This window comes from Rattus norvegicus, chromosome 3 (assembly GCF_036323735.1).
Source record: "Rattus norvegicus strain BN/NHsdMcwi chromosome 3, GRCr8, whole genome shotgun sequence".
Classification (NCBI taxonomy): domain Eukaryota; kingdom Metazoa; phylum Chordata; class Mammalia; order Rodentia; family Muridae; genus Rattus; species Rattus norvegicus.
In genome coordinates this window covers 165,633,802-165,647,331 of record NC_086021.1, presented here as the reverse complement: position 1 = coordinate 165,647,331, position 13,530 = coordinate 165,633,802, and the positions used below count along the sequence as shown (strand labels likewise).

Genomic DNA, 13,530 nt, shown 5'->3' with positions numbered 1-13,530 from the left:
GGCCTCAAATTCACAACTGCTCAGCCTTCCCTTTCAAAGCACCAGTGTCACAGGTGTGTGCCTCCACGACTGGCTCCATCTGGATTCTTGTTACAACCTCCTGTGGTGTTTATATAAATCCTGTTTGTTTTCTTCTTTTCCATGTAACCAAGTGCGGTTTCCGAAGAGCTCAGCCTTAGAACGGGCAACGTTCACAGAGGTCACACGATTCTCCCCAAAGTGACAAGGCAAGTGGAAAGATTGGTCAGTGGCCACTCAGTCTGTGAGCTCTGTGCTCAGGAGCTATCTGCCTGCTGCTGTCGATTCCCCTCCTCACCTACAGCTCCTGCCTCTCCTCTAAGCCTTCCTAGCTCTAAGGTCCCCTGCTATCGCCTTTGCATACCTCGCCCTTCCAAAGCATACTTGCCCAGGTGCGAGGGTTCTGCTCACTTCTGACCACGACCTCCCTCTCTCTGTTCCACACTCCACTACTGGCCACTGCGACAATATCCCAGCAGATCCTCCCCTCTCCTGGAGAAGCATCTTGGCTGACCCTCAGCCGCTATCAGAGTGACTTTCCAACAGGTCTAGTGTTCAGGCAATCAGGGTCAGGTTCTTGTCACCTCTCTTTCACTCTTGTGACCCCCTCTCTTTCTGTTCTTTGACCCTGCCCCATTCTCCAGGGTACAGAGCGGTCCCCCGACAGTCTGCCTTAAGTAGGTGCCCACTGCCAGGAGACTGCCATTTCTACTGGATCCTGGCTGCATCCAGGCAGCTTAGGCTAGCGACATTTACTGATGGGTTGATTATATATAGAGCTTCCTGAGGGCAGGAGGCCTGCCTATCCTCCCAGCGGAGTCTGGCATGAGGCCTGGCATGGAGCTCCACCGGGAGGCCCTGAATGAGGCTCAGTAATGCTGCCTACATCTTCCTACCACCCACTTTCTACTCTAGCCAGACAGAACTACTCACACTTCCTCAGAGCTTCCTACTGTGGCTACCACTTGGTCTCCCCAGACTAGGCCTCCAGGTAGGCCTGGCCTTCTCCTTCCGGTTCCACGTGGCAGAACCGAGTGACAAGTGTCCCAGACCCAACAGGGTAAGATGAGACGCCAGGCTGGGGAGACGGAGCGTGTTCACACATGCGCGGCATGGTCACGTGGCACCTCTATCATCTGTTCTGATGCATGTGTTGCTGCGACTGGGTCCGCTATCTAAGTGTGAACCCCCTTGGGACTGCCCACACAGCACAGCCAGAGCTGCAGGGAAGACGGGAAGCCGCTGGTCTCTCCTGAGTCACTGCTTGCAATGACGGTGACGACAAGGAGCCATATTTGTGGAGCACATGCAGCATGTGCCAAGCACTCCCTCCACCCCATCCCCCATGGCTTTTTCACCAGACAGACCTACCGTTTGCCCCATTTTACAGATGAATTAAGAGAGGCTTGGGAAAATGGCACCATCTCTGGGAGATGACACAGACAGGAAGTGTCTAGAGCTCCTATCTCTCTAATCCTGACTGCCGTCTGCCAAGGTGAGCTGAGCCACACCCAGGTGGCCAGTGATGTGCGATGGAGAACTCTCTCCTGTCTCCCTGCTACATCTGAGGAGAAGCTGGAAGCCAGCAAGCACATCCTGGCCCTCTAGGCACTCTCCTGGGAAAAGGTTGAGCCGGGCAAACTTACCCTAATCTGCGGCCCCACAGAGGATGAGAGGCCCAGAAGTCTCAGAGTGAACAGAAGTCGGCCTGAGCTCCAATTCCCCAGCAAAGATGAAGATTTTCCCAACAGCCTGGGCCAAATTTATCTGCCAATCCTCCAAAGAGCTGGTTCCAGCGTCTGTCTGGAAATGTCAGCCCGTGTGGTTGGAGGAATGCGAGGAGAGTTTCCCCTAAATAGCAGGAAGCATATGGGAGCGGATGGCGCCCAACGCCCCAACCTGCCAGCTCTTGCTCAAGTGGAGCTAAAAGGGGCCCAGAAGGGTCTGGAATTCCTATCACCTCCCAGGGAGGGGGAGCTGGAGACAAGACAGCAGTAATACACAGGGCAGAGAGTGGGTCTTGAGGGTGGTGAGCAAGAGTTCGTGACAAGGACCCCAAAGGCTCCTAAAAGCCACAACGTGTCACCATTCACGGAGCACTGGCCACATCCATGGGACTTAAATGGCCCCATCTGAACTCTGCAATCAATATTGAGAGGGGATCCTGTTAGCCCCATATCGCAGATGAGGAAACTGAGGTTTGGAGCAAGCACATGAAATGTGGGTTGGGAAGGACTTGTCAGATCCTTAACTGAGTCACAGTGCTCAACAGACTCACTTCCAGGTTGCCGGGTCAGCTGTGGCTGGAATACTCCCAGAGAAAGGGAGCTCACTACCACCCCACTTACTCCATCTGCAGAGAGCTCTTTATGTCCCAAAGGTTTCTCTGGCCTAAGTTAGAGTCTCCTTCCCTGTGGCTCTTCTGTCAGTACCAGAGACTGGTAGCCGGGCCCCTTCCTGCCCCCTACCATGTCCTCACACACTTGCCCACTGAGAGTTGGGCTCCTGAGGACCCCTTGGCTCCCTTCACCTACCTCTGTCTTGATCATGATAAGTAAGAGAGAAGCCCCAGCCCTAAGATCTCCAATCTCAGCCGGCCTCTCCAGTCCCTCCTTCCCTCCTCTGCAGCTAACCTTTCACCCAGGAGGTTGGTGAACTCTGGGCAGAGCTGTGCTGCCAGGCTGAGCCCAGTGTCACTTTTCTTCCTGGAGAGCCATATTCACTCTCAGGACGTTGCTGGAAGGGACAAGATGAATTGCTCTGGCCACAGGGATTTCCAAGCAAGCATCTACTCCCTCTGATCTCTTGTGTCTTGTTTGTCATTACTGACAGAGGGAGACACTGCTCTCCTTAGCTGAGGCTGGCCTTGCCTGGGCGAGACACCTGGCTGTTCTCACCCATCTTTGTACCTGGTGTCTGACACTTGCTGGGTGTCCATCAATGCACTGCCGAGAGCTTGTGAGTGAAGGGATGCTACAGGGCCTGGTGAAGACCTCAGAGGATTTGATCAGAAACAGTAGTCATATAAGGTTTAATCAATGAGGATTTAGAAGGGTATCTGAGAAGGTCTGGGACTCTTGGGGGTTTGCAGAGCAAAATTATAAAGACTGAGTAGAGAAAGTGGCCAGGCTTCACCTAAGGGGATGGGAGTGGGTGGAAAGAAAGATAGGCATACGGGTGTAGGGGTGGGAGAGGATGGGTCATGTCCCGCCTCTGATTCTAGCTTGCTCTGTGCTGTTGTAGAAATTGTTTAGCTTCTCTGAACTCCTGTGTCCTCGTTTGTAAAGTGCAAAGGGAATCTAGGGAACTGGCAGCATCAGCAGATGTGTGTCCCAAGATCCAGTTTGACCCAGCTGGGGTCAGATTCTCTCTTCTGCCCTTCATTCAGATTTATAGCAGGGGCTGTGGATACCGGGTTCCATCAACTTGAAACCTTGATCTGGAAGTGCAGGCCTCCACCTCTCTCCCCTGGCCAGCCACTTAGGAGACAGCCCTCAGTGTCCTACGTCTTGGCAAGATTTTGGACTTGGTCCTGTGACATAGTTTTCTAGCCCACAGTGAGGGAACAAGGAGTGAGCTCCCCATCTCTAAAGGTATGCAAACATGGCTAGGCATTTTGGGACATGAGTTCCTGAGAGTGATAAATACAGGATTCCTTGACAGGCCTTTGGGTCCCTTCTCTCATTTTCCACACAAAGTCTTGACCCAATCCTCTCAGACTAAGCTCTCAGCTTAAGGCAGAAAGCCCAGGATCCACCCTTCTCCTACAGCATCCTTCTGAGGAGCACCATCGCCTCTCCAGCATGAAATTCAAACTCCTACTCTGGCACTCAAGGCCCCTGTGATCTGGCCCTGAAACGTCTTACCTGACGGTTTGTACCCACCGCCTGCCCCTGGTCCTTTGGCATGTAGTTCCTCCCACTGCAGTGTTCATCCAGCACCTGGTGCTTTGGCCATCACCTCTTCTTGGAAGCCTTTCTTGCTTCCAAGCTGGCTTCTGAGTTTCCTCTGCCCTCTGTGCATATTCTCTTAGTTCCTCCCAATTCTAGGCTAGTCTTCTGTGGGCTCCCAGCCCCCTCCCAAAACCAGGACTGCTCCCTTCTGAGGGAGACACCTCCTGAATGACACTGGGGCCCCAACGATTCCCAAATTCTGACTCACTGTGTGAGGCTGCCTGATGGGCTCTGACACTGGGGTCCGGTTCAGGACTCCATGGGCAGCTGCCTTGTTTTGTCTGATTATAAAAATCGCACATCAGGCTAAGAGCAGTGCTGCATGCCTGCAACCCCAGCACTTAAGGAGCTGAGACAAGTGCCGGGCACGAAGGCACAGACTAATCCCAGCACTTCAGAGGCAAAGGCAGGCAGATATCTGGGAGTTTGAGGCCAACATGGTCTACATAGTGACCTGGCCTGGGCTACATAGTGAGATCCTGTCTCAAAACAACAAAGGTAGGGGTTGGGGATTTAGCTCAGTGGTAGAGCACTTGCCTAGCAAGCACAAGGCCCTGGGTTCGGTCCCCAGCTCCGAAAAAAAAGAAAACAACAACAACAAAGGTAGTTAGGTAGGTAGGTAGGTAGGCAGGCAGGCAGACAGGCAGGCAGGTGGGTAGATAGACAGACAGACAGACAAGCTGAAACAGAAAGATTATGAACTTGAAGCCAGCCTGATCTACACAGTGAGACCCTATCTCAAAAAACCCAAAACCAACAACAACTCACACGTCTTGGGGGATTTAGATATTCATAAAGAGAAATATGCTGGGTCCGACCACCTCAGACCTTGGCCACCTCAGGTCACAGCCTACCATTGACTTGGCGGCATCACCCTCCCCCCTCAAGGAGGCTATAAATAGGCTAGGCTGCCAATCAGAGCACAGAGCACCCCTGGGCTGCCAATCAGAGCACAGAGCACCTCTTAACAACAGCAGTTGATTGAGGGGTGGCCACATCCACACCAAGTCTTGGTTCTGGGAATTGGGTTGAGCTTCTGGGAAGACGTCGCACTGACTCCTCTGGATGGGCAACTTGTCACTTACACAGGGCATCTCTGTGAGAGCTGGAGCCACACAGAGGATTCACTGTTGAGCAGTCAGGTCCTGGTGACACTGTCTATGCCTCTGGATCCAGGAGAGCCTGGATCTCACAAAGCAGGTCACCCTCCCCCTAAAGGCAGGTATGGGTTCCTGTCACTTGAGCTACAGAGATCCTGAGTGAGTAAAAATTAAATTAGAGCCCACCCCTCGCTTCACATCAGAGGACGTTACTATGAATGGCTTAGTGGCCGTCCATCCAGACCCAGACATGTCCCTAACCAAGGGAATGAATATATACATTTTTCTATTAAAAAGAAAATCAGTGGGTTGGGGATTTAGCTCAGTGGTAGAGCGCTTGCCTAGCAAGCGCAAGGCCCTGGGTTCAGTCCCCAGCTCCGAAAAAAAGAAAAAAGAAAAAAAAATCAGTGGATATCTAAGTAGGTTCCTCCTCTCCTAGCATTCAGATAAGACTCCAAATCTAAGGATCCTTCAACAGTGCATCATTTAAACACATTTTTTTTCCCAGAACAAGGTCTCACTGTGTAGCTCTGGCTGTCCTGGAACTTACTATATAGACCAGGTTGGCCTTGGTTTTGAACTAACAGAGACCAGTGCACCATTTTTAAAACTACATTTGTTTATTTGTGTGTCCTGTGTGTACGTGTGTGTGCTCTGTGTGTGTGCTATGCTCTCTATCTCTCTGTCTGTATCTGTCTCTCTGTGTGTGCTACGTTCTCTCTCTCTCTCTCTCTCTCTCTCTCTCTCCCTCTCTCTCTCTCTCTGTGTGTGTGTGTGTGTGTGTGTGTGTGCTGTGTTCTCGCTCTCTGTGTGCTGTGCTCTCCCTATCTGTCTCTCTGTCTGTCTCTGTATGTGTTTGTTGTGTTCTCTGTCTCTCTGTCTCTGTCTCCTCTCTCGCTCTCTGTGTCTCTCTGTGTCTCTGCCCCCCCCTGTGTGTGTGTGTGTGTGTGTGCTGTGCTCTCCCTGTCTCTCTGTCTGTCTCTGTCTCTCTGTGTGTGCTACGTTCTCTCTCTCTCTCTCTCTCTCTCTCTCTCTCTCTCTCTCTCTCTCTCTGTATGCTGTGCTCTCCCTATCTCTCTGTCTCTCTGTCTGTCTCTGTATGTTCGTTGTGTTCTCTTTGTCTCTCTGTCTCTGTCTCCTCTCTCGCTCTCTGTGTCTCTCTGTGTCTCTGCCCCCCCTGTGTGTGTGTGTGTGTGTGCTGTGCTCTCCCTGTCTCTCTGTCTGTCTCTGTCTCTGTATGCGTGTGTTGTGTTCTCAATGTCGCTCTGTCTCTGTCTCCTCTCTCTCTCTCTGTGTCTCTGCCCCCCCCCTCTCTCTCTCTGTGTGTGTGTGTGTGTGTGTGTGTGTGTGTGTGTGTAGGTAAGAGGACAATTTGTAACAGTCGGCTATCTCATCTCCATCCATCATGTGGGTCCTAAGGATTGAACCCAGGCAGCCAGTCTTGGTGGCAAGCACCTTTACCCACTTAGCCATCTTGACAGCCCCCAACGCTTAACCTCCTGTTTTTTTTTAATCTCCCATTTTTCCTTTGACGATGTGCCGCGGACATGTTTCCATGTCAACAAGGACAGATCTACAGTGCTGTCTCCACAGTACAGAGAATGCTGTCAGCTGCTGGACGGACTGTATTTAACCATCTCTCACAGACAGATAATTGGGTAATTTCTAATTTATCACCATCATCAAGGGCGGCTCGGTGAGGCTGCTGGTGAAATAAGTACCTGTGTCTGCATGAGTCGGATTATTCATGACGGAGAGCTCCAAGACTTGGAGAGTTTGGCTTCCTCAGCTGGAGTCTCTCTGCTAGAGATTTAAGGTTCTGAGCATCCAGAAGGCACAGCCTGTCTTTCCAGGCAGGGTTAGTGGAGGCTCGAGGGCCAACATCTCTCCAACAGCAGCCTCTCTCTCTGGGGATGGTGTTGACTGGTGAGGCGGGTTAGTAGGTCAAGGGGAATGGCTAAGGTTTGGGGTGGGGTTGCTGTGATTGGTGGGGGGGGGGGCTTTGTTGGTCCTGTGCACAGAGCTAAGCTGTCCTCCTTGGGTGTCATCTCCATGACTAAGGAAACTGGCAACCTGAGGAGGCTGGCAGGATGTGACGTTACACAGTAGCACTGAACACCTGCGGTGTCACGCTGGTATTATTCTAGCTCTGCCCAGGTCAATTCTCTGATGCTATCCATCTCTTTGTTTTGCAGAAAACAGTCCCAGAGAAGATGAGTGACTTGCCCAAGGTCACACAGTCAAGAAGGAATAGAAATGAGGCCCAGCCCGATCTGATTTCCCAATCCCTTAGGTCCGCATGCACCAGGGAAAGCACTGGGAACAGCTCTATAAATTCACGAGTCTGATGAAAATGGCCTCATGTTACCCATGCTGGCTTATAACCTCTTTTTTTTTAAAACTCCACACTATGAAGTTCTTTCTGCAACAGTAAATTTAGATCCCGGCCCCATTTCTAACAGGCGCGGCAGGCACCACTGTACAGCTGCAGCAAACAGATTTAACTAGTCCCCTGGAGATGGACAAGTGGCTTGTTCCCAATTGCCCTGCTATTACCAGCGACACTACCCCGAGCGCTGATCTGTGTCCTGTTAGGCAGTCCTGTGTCACAGTGTGGCCCCGGGCTGTTAGTCTACTTCACTGCACTGGTCCCATCTCCTCTCCCTCTGTTTATGTGGGTGGTTGTGTAATACCAGTCCTTCCTCAAGCCTGGGTGCTCTGGGAGGGGTATAAATGAGTCTGACTGCTCTCAATAAACCTCCTTGGAATGTATGGATGCCTCTGGGGCTGGTGCCCAGAGAGAATGGGGCTGCCAGCTTTGGGCCTTGGAGAGGCTTCTGAATACCATGTTCTAGGGCTGTCCCCAGCACCAGCTGTGCATACTGCTCTGTCTGAGTGCAGTCCTAGCCAAGAGCAGCTCAGGCTCTGTGGGGTCCTCAGCACCAGGTCCAGTCTGTTTGTTTATTATTCCCAGGAGTGGGGTTTCTCTGCCACTCCACCAACAGAGCCCGTGGAGTCTCGCCCTAGTCACTTCTCTCCTGATTTCAGAGCCATCGCCTGCCCAGCTAACTCCATAGGGCTGCTCTGTGCTTGACAAAATAACAGGTTCATTGCATAGCAGGCTTGCAGGAAGTGAGTTTAGAGTGGTGGTTCTCAACCTGTGGGCCAAAACCCCTCTTGGGGTCACACGTCAGATATCCTGTCTATCATATTCATATTATGATTCCTAACAGTAACAAAATTACAGCTATAGGGTAGCAATGCTATAGTTTTATGGTTGGGGTCACCACACCATGAGGAGCTGTATTAAAGGGTCACAGCGTTAGGAAGGTTGAGAACCACTGCCTTGGATGTTGGATTTGAGCCTGCTTTCTCTGAGTGACCTATTTTTTACCTTGAATGAGCTTGAGTCTTCCACAGCCCCTCCCCAGCAGTCCCCTGCAATGTCTGGCTCCTGTCTGGAGCATTTGTCAGGGTCCTACCCCTCCCAGCTGCTCGTGACTCCAGATACTTGCCTACCTCCCCGCACCTCAACCATGCAAGAGACACAGACACAGCAGAGACAGACAGAGGGCTCCCGACCTTCTGGGGTAGCTTCCGAGCTCAAGCTTCCCTCATTGCGCTGGAGGCTTGAGCTCCTGTCTGGTTTCTCGCCTTACCTCTAAGCATATGCCAAGCAACTTTATCTTCTGAGCCTGACTTTCCCCTTCCCTACAAAGGGTAAAATAAGGAAGTCTGTGAAGAGTTGATGTAGTAAAAGAAAAAAGGTTACATGCTAGGCTGGGGTGCAGTTTAGTTTGGTGATAGAGCACCTGCCCACCACATACAAGCTTCTGGGTTCCAGCCAGCAAAATTAAATAATAATTAAATAAGACAGGTAGGATGGCACTCAACTGTAATCCCAGCACCTGGAGGCAGAAGCAGGAGGTTCTTGAGTTTCAGGCTGGTCTGATCTTGAGTTCTAGGTCAGGCTGGAGTACATAGAGAGATCTTGTCTCAAATAAGTAAATGAATGAAATACATACATACATTCGTGCATACATACATTCATACATACATACACACATACACACATTCATACATTCATACATACATACACACATACATACATGCATTCGTGCATGCATACATTCATACATACACACACATATATACATTCGTACATAAATACATACACACATACATACACACATACATACATTCATACATACACACACATATATACATTCATACATACATACACATACATGCATACATACACACAAATACATACATTCATACATACACACATTCATACATACATACATACATTCATGCATACATACATTCATACATACATACATATATACATTCATAAATACATACACACATACATACACACATACATACATTCATACATACACACACATTCATACATTCATACATACACACATACATACATTCATACATACACACATACATACATTCATACATATATACATACACATTCATACATACATACACACACATACATACATACACACATATATAATATTAAAACAAAAATAGGAAAATCCTTAGTAAGGAGCCTGACAATTGATTAATAAATGGTAACTGTTACTGTTAGAGCTGGATTTTTGGGAGGATGCGTGTGTCATTTACTGTCACATGAGGAACGTACACAAGACAAAAGTTGAGTGTGCTAAGTGACGAGCAGCCAGGGCTGTACCCCGCCCCCAGGCCAGCAAACAGAGTTTACTGCCCTACAAGCCCCTTGTGTCTTCCAGCTCACTGGTCCTCTTTGACACAGACAGTGGATGTTTTTCCCAGGCTTTGGTGATGCTGTTACTATTGTCAGTAAGTGGACAAGACTCAATCAATCCATTGATCAGTGCTCGTGGCTGGCTCTCTGACCTCAATTCCCTGGGGACCCTGTCCTCCCAGCCGCCTCTGCCCAGGCACAGAGGCTCCCTCAGAGCTTCCCTGTTCCTTAAATAAGCAGCTTGTTAACGAAATTGCAACAGTAACACCTCCCTCGCGCCACCCCGGCCTCCATCTTTCCACGTGATCCTGACGGCTGCTCCCTGCCGGTGCCAAGGAATCCCTTCTCCGTCACTGGGCCACACACAAGGGGGCTGTGAGCGATGGCAGCTGTGCCTCCAGAATCTGCCCTAGGGCGGCGGAGGCCTCAGAGCGGTGCTCATCAGCAGGAGAGGCTAAGCCCTCTGTGAGCCTCGGGGAGTTGAAACGAGAGGCTGAAGAGTGCCAAGCATTCACCAAATGCCAGGCACGTAGTAACTGCTCAAGAAATACCCACTGCCTCACAGGCTGGCCCTGCGACACACACTGTCCCCAGAGAGACCCCGGGCCTGCCTTGGGCAAACCCAGTATGTTTGTCAAAGGCACTCCCTGCTCTCAGACCACCATGTTCCCATCGATTTTGTGGTGACAACTTCCCAGCCAAATGCAGCAGGTGTCTTTGGTCGCCAGGCTGACCGGGGCCAGGCTGGGGGAACCGAGTTGGGGGTAGGTACTAATTAAGGGGGGCAAGACTGGCAATGAACAAATGTGCAGCATCTGGTTCTCAAAGACGTCCATTATTGACAGCGAACTTCTCGGGTTTTTATATTATCCTCGGTATTTGCATATTATGCACATTTACCAGTCTTTCCTCCCCTTCTTATAAGCATCTCTTCAGGGAAGCTGGCAGCTGTTGGCAGGTGGAGGGGTTGGAAGCAAAGGGGGCTGGCACCACGCTGAGGGCCATTATAGCAGCTCTCTGGGACCCCAGAAAGCTGATGGTTTCCTGGGTCCTGCTGGAGTCTGGTGAGACATCTTGAGGGATTCCCACATTCCCCAATCCCCTTCCTTGATCCCAGCCCCTGGGAAACAGGGAACTCAAGAAAGCAGATCTTCAACCCAGGCTGAATGAGCTGGGGGCTCTTGGGTTTCCTCACTCATGAACTAGACCTGTTATACCGGCCGGACCTTGGGGTGGGGAGAGACTGTGTGAGAACAGGGAGGTAAGTGAGCCAGGTGCTGTGGTTAGCGCCATGTGGGCCTGAGGAAGCTGTCCCTGCTCTGAGGGAAGGACGACGGAAGAACCAGGCTTTGTGAAGACAGTGTGGGTGTGGAGGGACAGTCAGAGATAAGGCTGAGCCCAGTACCTCATTGTGTGAGTTTAGGCAGGTGGAGCAGGTGGAGGAAGAATGTGTTCTTGTGGGCCCTGTCACGTCACAGCCTGTAGCGAGCTCCCCTGCTCCCCTCCACCTCCTGCGCCCATGCTGGGCACCTACCCCAGCCCTGGGTGTGGCATTTGAAATGTGTGGTGCTGGGTTTGCCGATGACGTCCATCCTTGGCAAGGGCTTCCCCTCACTGAGGCAGGGCCCTGGGAAACATCTTTACCATGCCCACCTCCAGAGTTGTCGGGAGGATGGGGTATACCCAGTTGGTTAAACTGTGATTGTGCCCAGACAGGGACACTCTTATGGAGGTCCTCTGCCAGCGTGTGGGTGCTGGCAGTGGGATAGCTGGGCATTTCCTGAAACTGGCAAGCACAGCGTTGGGTGAGGTGCCCAAGCTTGTGGCTGTACTTACCAACCAGGGAGACGCGTGCACAGGAAAAATGGTAGCCGGCAAGTATGCTGCAGATGACACCTCGGAAGCGGGTGTGGGACTGAGGACTGCGACACACATCCCTCCAGCACGCTGCCGTCAGAGGTATGGGTTGGGCCCTGGTCACACAGTGGGGCCAAGCAGAGGGTGGTGGCACCAGTGTCTGCAGGACACAGGAGGAACATTGATTAGCCAGAAATGAGTGCCACACCCTGAGACCTTCAGGCTAGCCTAGGGAGAGGGCAAGTCGGCATAGTTGTCATAGAAACCCAAGTGTTTGTGTAACACTGTATTTTCCAGAGAACCCTGGCACCCCAGCTCCTGGGAAGCCCACGTTGTTTTTAGAGGTAGATTTGCATGTCATGCATATTTACAATGCCTTTCCCACCACCCACAGGATCCCTGCTACAGCCAGCAGTGGGGAAGCTTTGGTTCCCCAGTTCTTCCTCAGCTTGCTCCTCCCTCTTGCCCTTCCCCACTTCCCTACTTCTCATGGGAAGTCAGGAGAGGGGCCAAAGTCACAGCACCGGAATTCAAATCTCAGCCTGGCCCCTCACTCGCTGCGGATAACGGGCAGGTAACTTCCTCTCTGAGAGCTTCAGTTTTTCTTCTTGCTAAGAGTACTCTTCTGCGGCCTGCTGGGAGGTCTGAGAAGACAAGGCAGGAAGGATGCTGGCATAAGGTACTGCCTTGGGGAAAACCCTGGGAGGTGTCCCTCTCCTGTCTCAGCAGCCTGAGTGCCTCCCTGGGAGAGCGGAGGGATGCCAGGCATCTCCAGTCAGCTTGCCTGAGCAGTGCCCGTTCCCCTAACACTTGCTGCCTAGACATTTGTAAACGGGAAGTAAGCTTTCTTTCTTTCTTTTTTTTTTTTCTTCTTTTTTCTTTTTTTCAGAGCTGGGGACCGAACCCAGGGCCTTGCGCTTGCTAGGCAAGCGCTCTACCACTGAGCTAAATCCCCAACCCCGGGAAGTAAGCTTTCCATTGCACACCTACCCAGGAGGCCTCAGAGGACGCCCTTCTGCCCTCCCATTCTAAAGGTCACAAAACTGAGACTGAGAAACCAAGGCACCATTGGCACAAGGGCCAGAATCTGAGCAGCTAGACTAGGGTTTGAACTTAGTCCCTTCACAGAGTCCTGGGAGGAGACAAAGGGACCAGTTCACCACAAGAAGAAGCAGGAAGGGGCAGGCAGAGGTTGGAAGTTCACAGTCTTCATTTGTTATCCCTAGGCCTGAGGATACTCTCCTAAACTCCCTGCCACCTCCCCAGGGTCCGCCTAGAAATGGCGCCTCCCACATACCAGCTCCCACACTGCCACGTATGCAACAGACTTTCCTCCTTCTCAACGTAAGAAACTGAGGCACACAGCATGGCACGGCAGGAGGAAGACTCCAGGTCTGTGTGTCTCCAAATCTCCTCAGAACCCTGATACTCCTTTGATGAGGAAGCACACACTGATCTCCGATGAGGCCCAGGCAGCACCTCTAACCTCGTTCTAGGACAACGCAGCCCATCTCCCCATGGAAGAGCATCCCCCGCCAAGCAAAACACACACAGGACCAGCAAAGGTTTGGGTAGCAGGAAAGATAACATGGAACTCAGTGAAATGGCACGCACTCAGTGTGCATGGAAGCCCTGTGTGCATCGCGCGGTGTAGGGATCACTGCACTCAGTGCTTCAGCTTGGGAAGATGCCGTTCCCACCGACTTATCACTCGGAGCCAAATCCTCCCAGCATATGGCTGAAGGAATAGGCAACAACAGAGGGAAGCATCCTGACTTGGAGGGTTCTAAGTCCCCTTGAAGTCCCCAAGTTTGCCTCCTGAGGGAAGGCTGCAAGTCCCCCACCCCTCATTCTTCCCTTC

General features: G+C 51.5%; 1 protein-coding gene across 4 annotated transcripts in view; it reads right to left on the bottom strand.

The window, feature by feature from the left end:
- The window catches only part of Dlgap4 (DLG associated protein 4), a 147,598-nt gene that overhangs the window by 84,537 nt on the left and 49,531 nt on the right, over positions 1 to 13,530 (bottom strand). For all 4 annotated transcript variants that reach the window (XM_063283180.1, XM_063283179.1, XM_039104402.2 and 1 more), the window contains exon 2: positions 11,649 to 11,829. The gene's annotated coding sequence lies outside the window, so the exon portion shown is untranslated. The remainder of the gene's footprint in view (positions 1 to 11,648; positions 11,830 to 13,530) is intronic.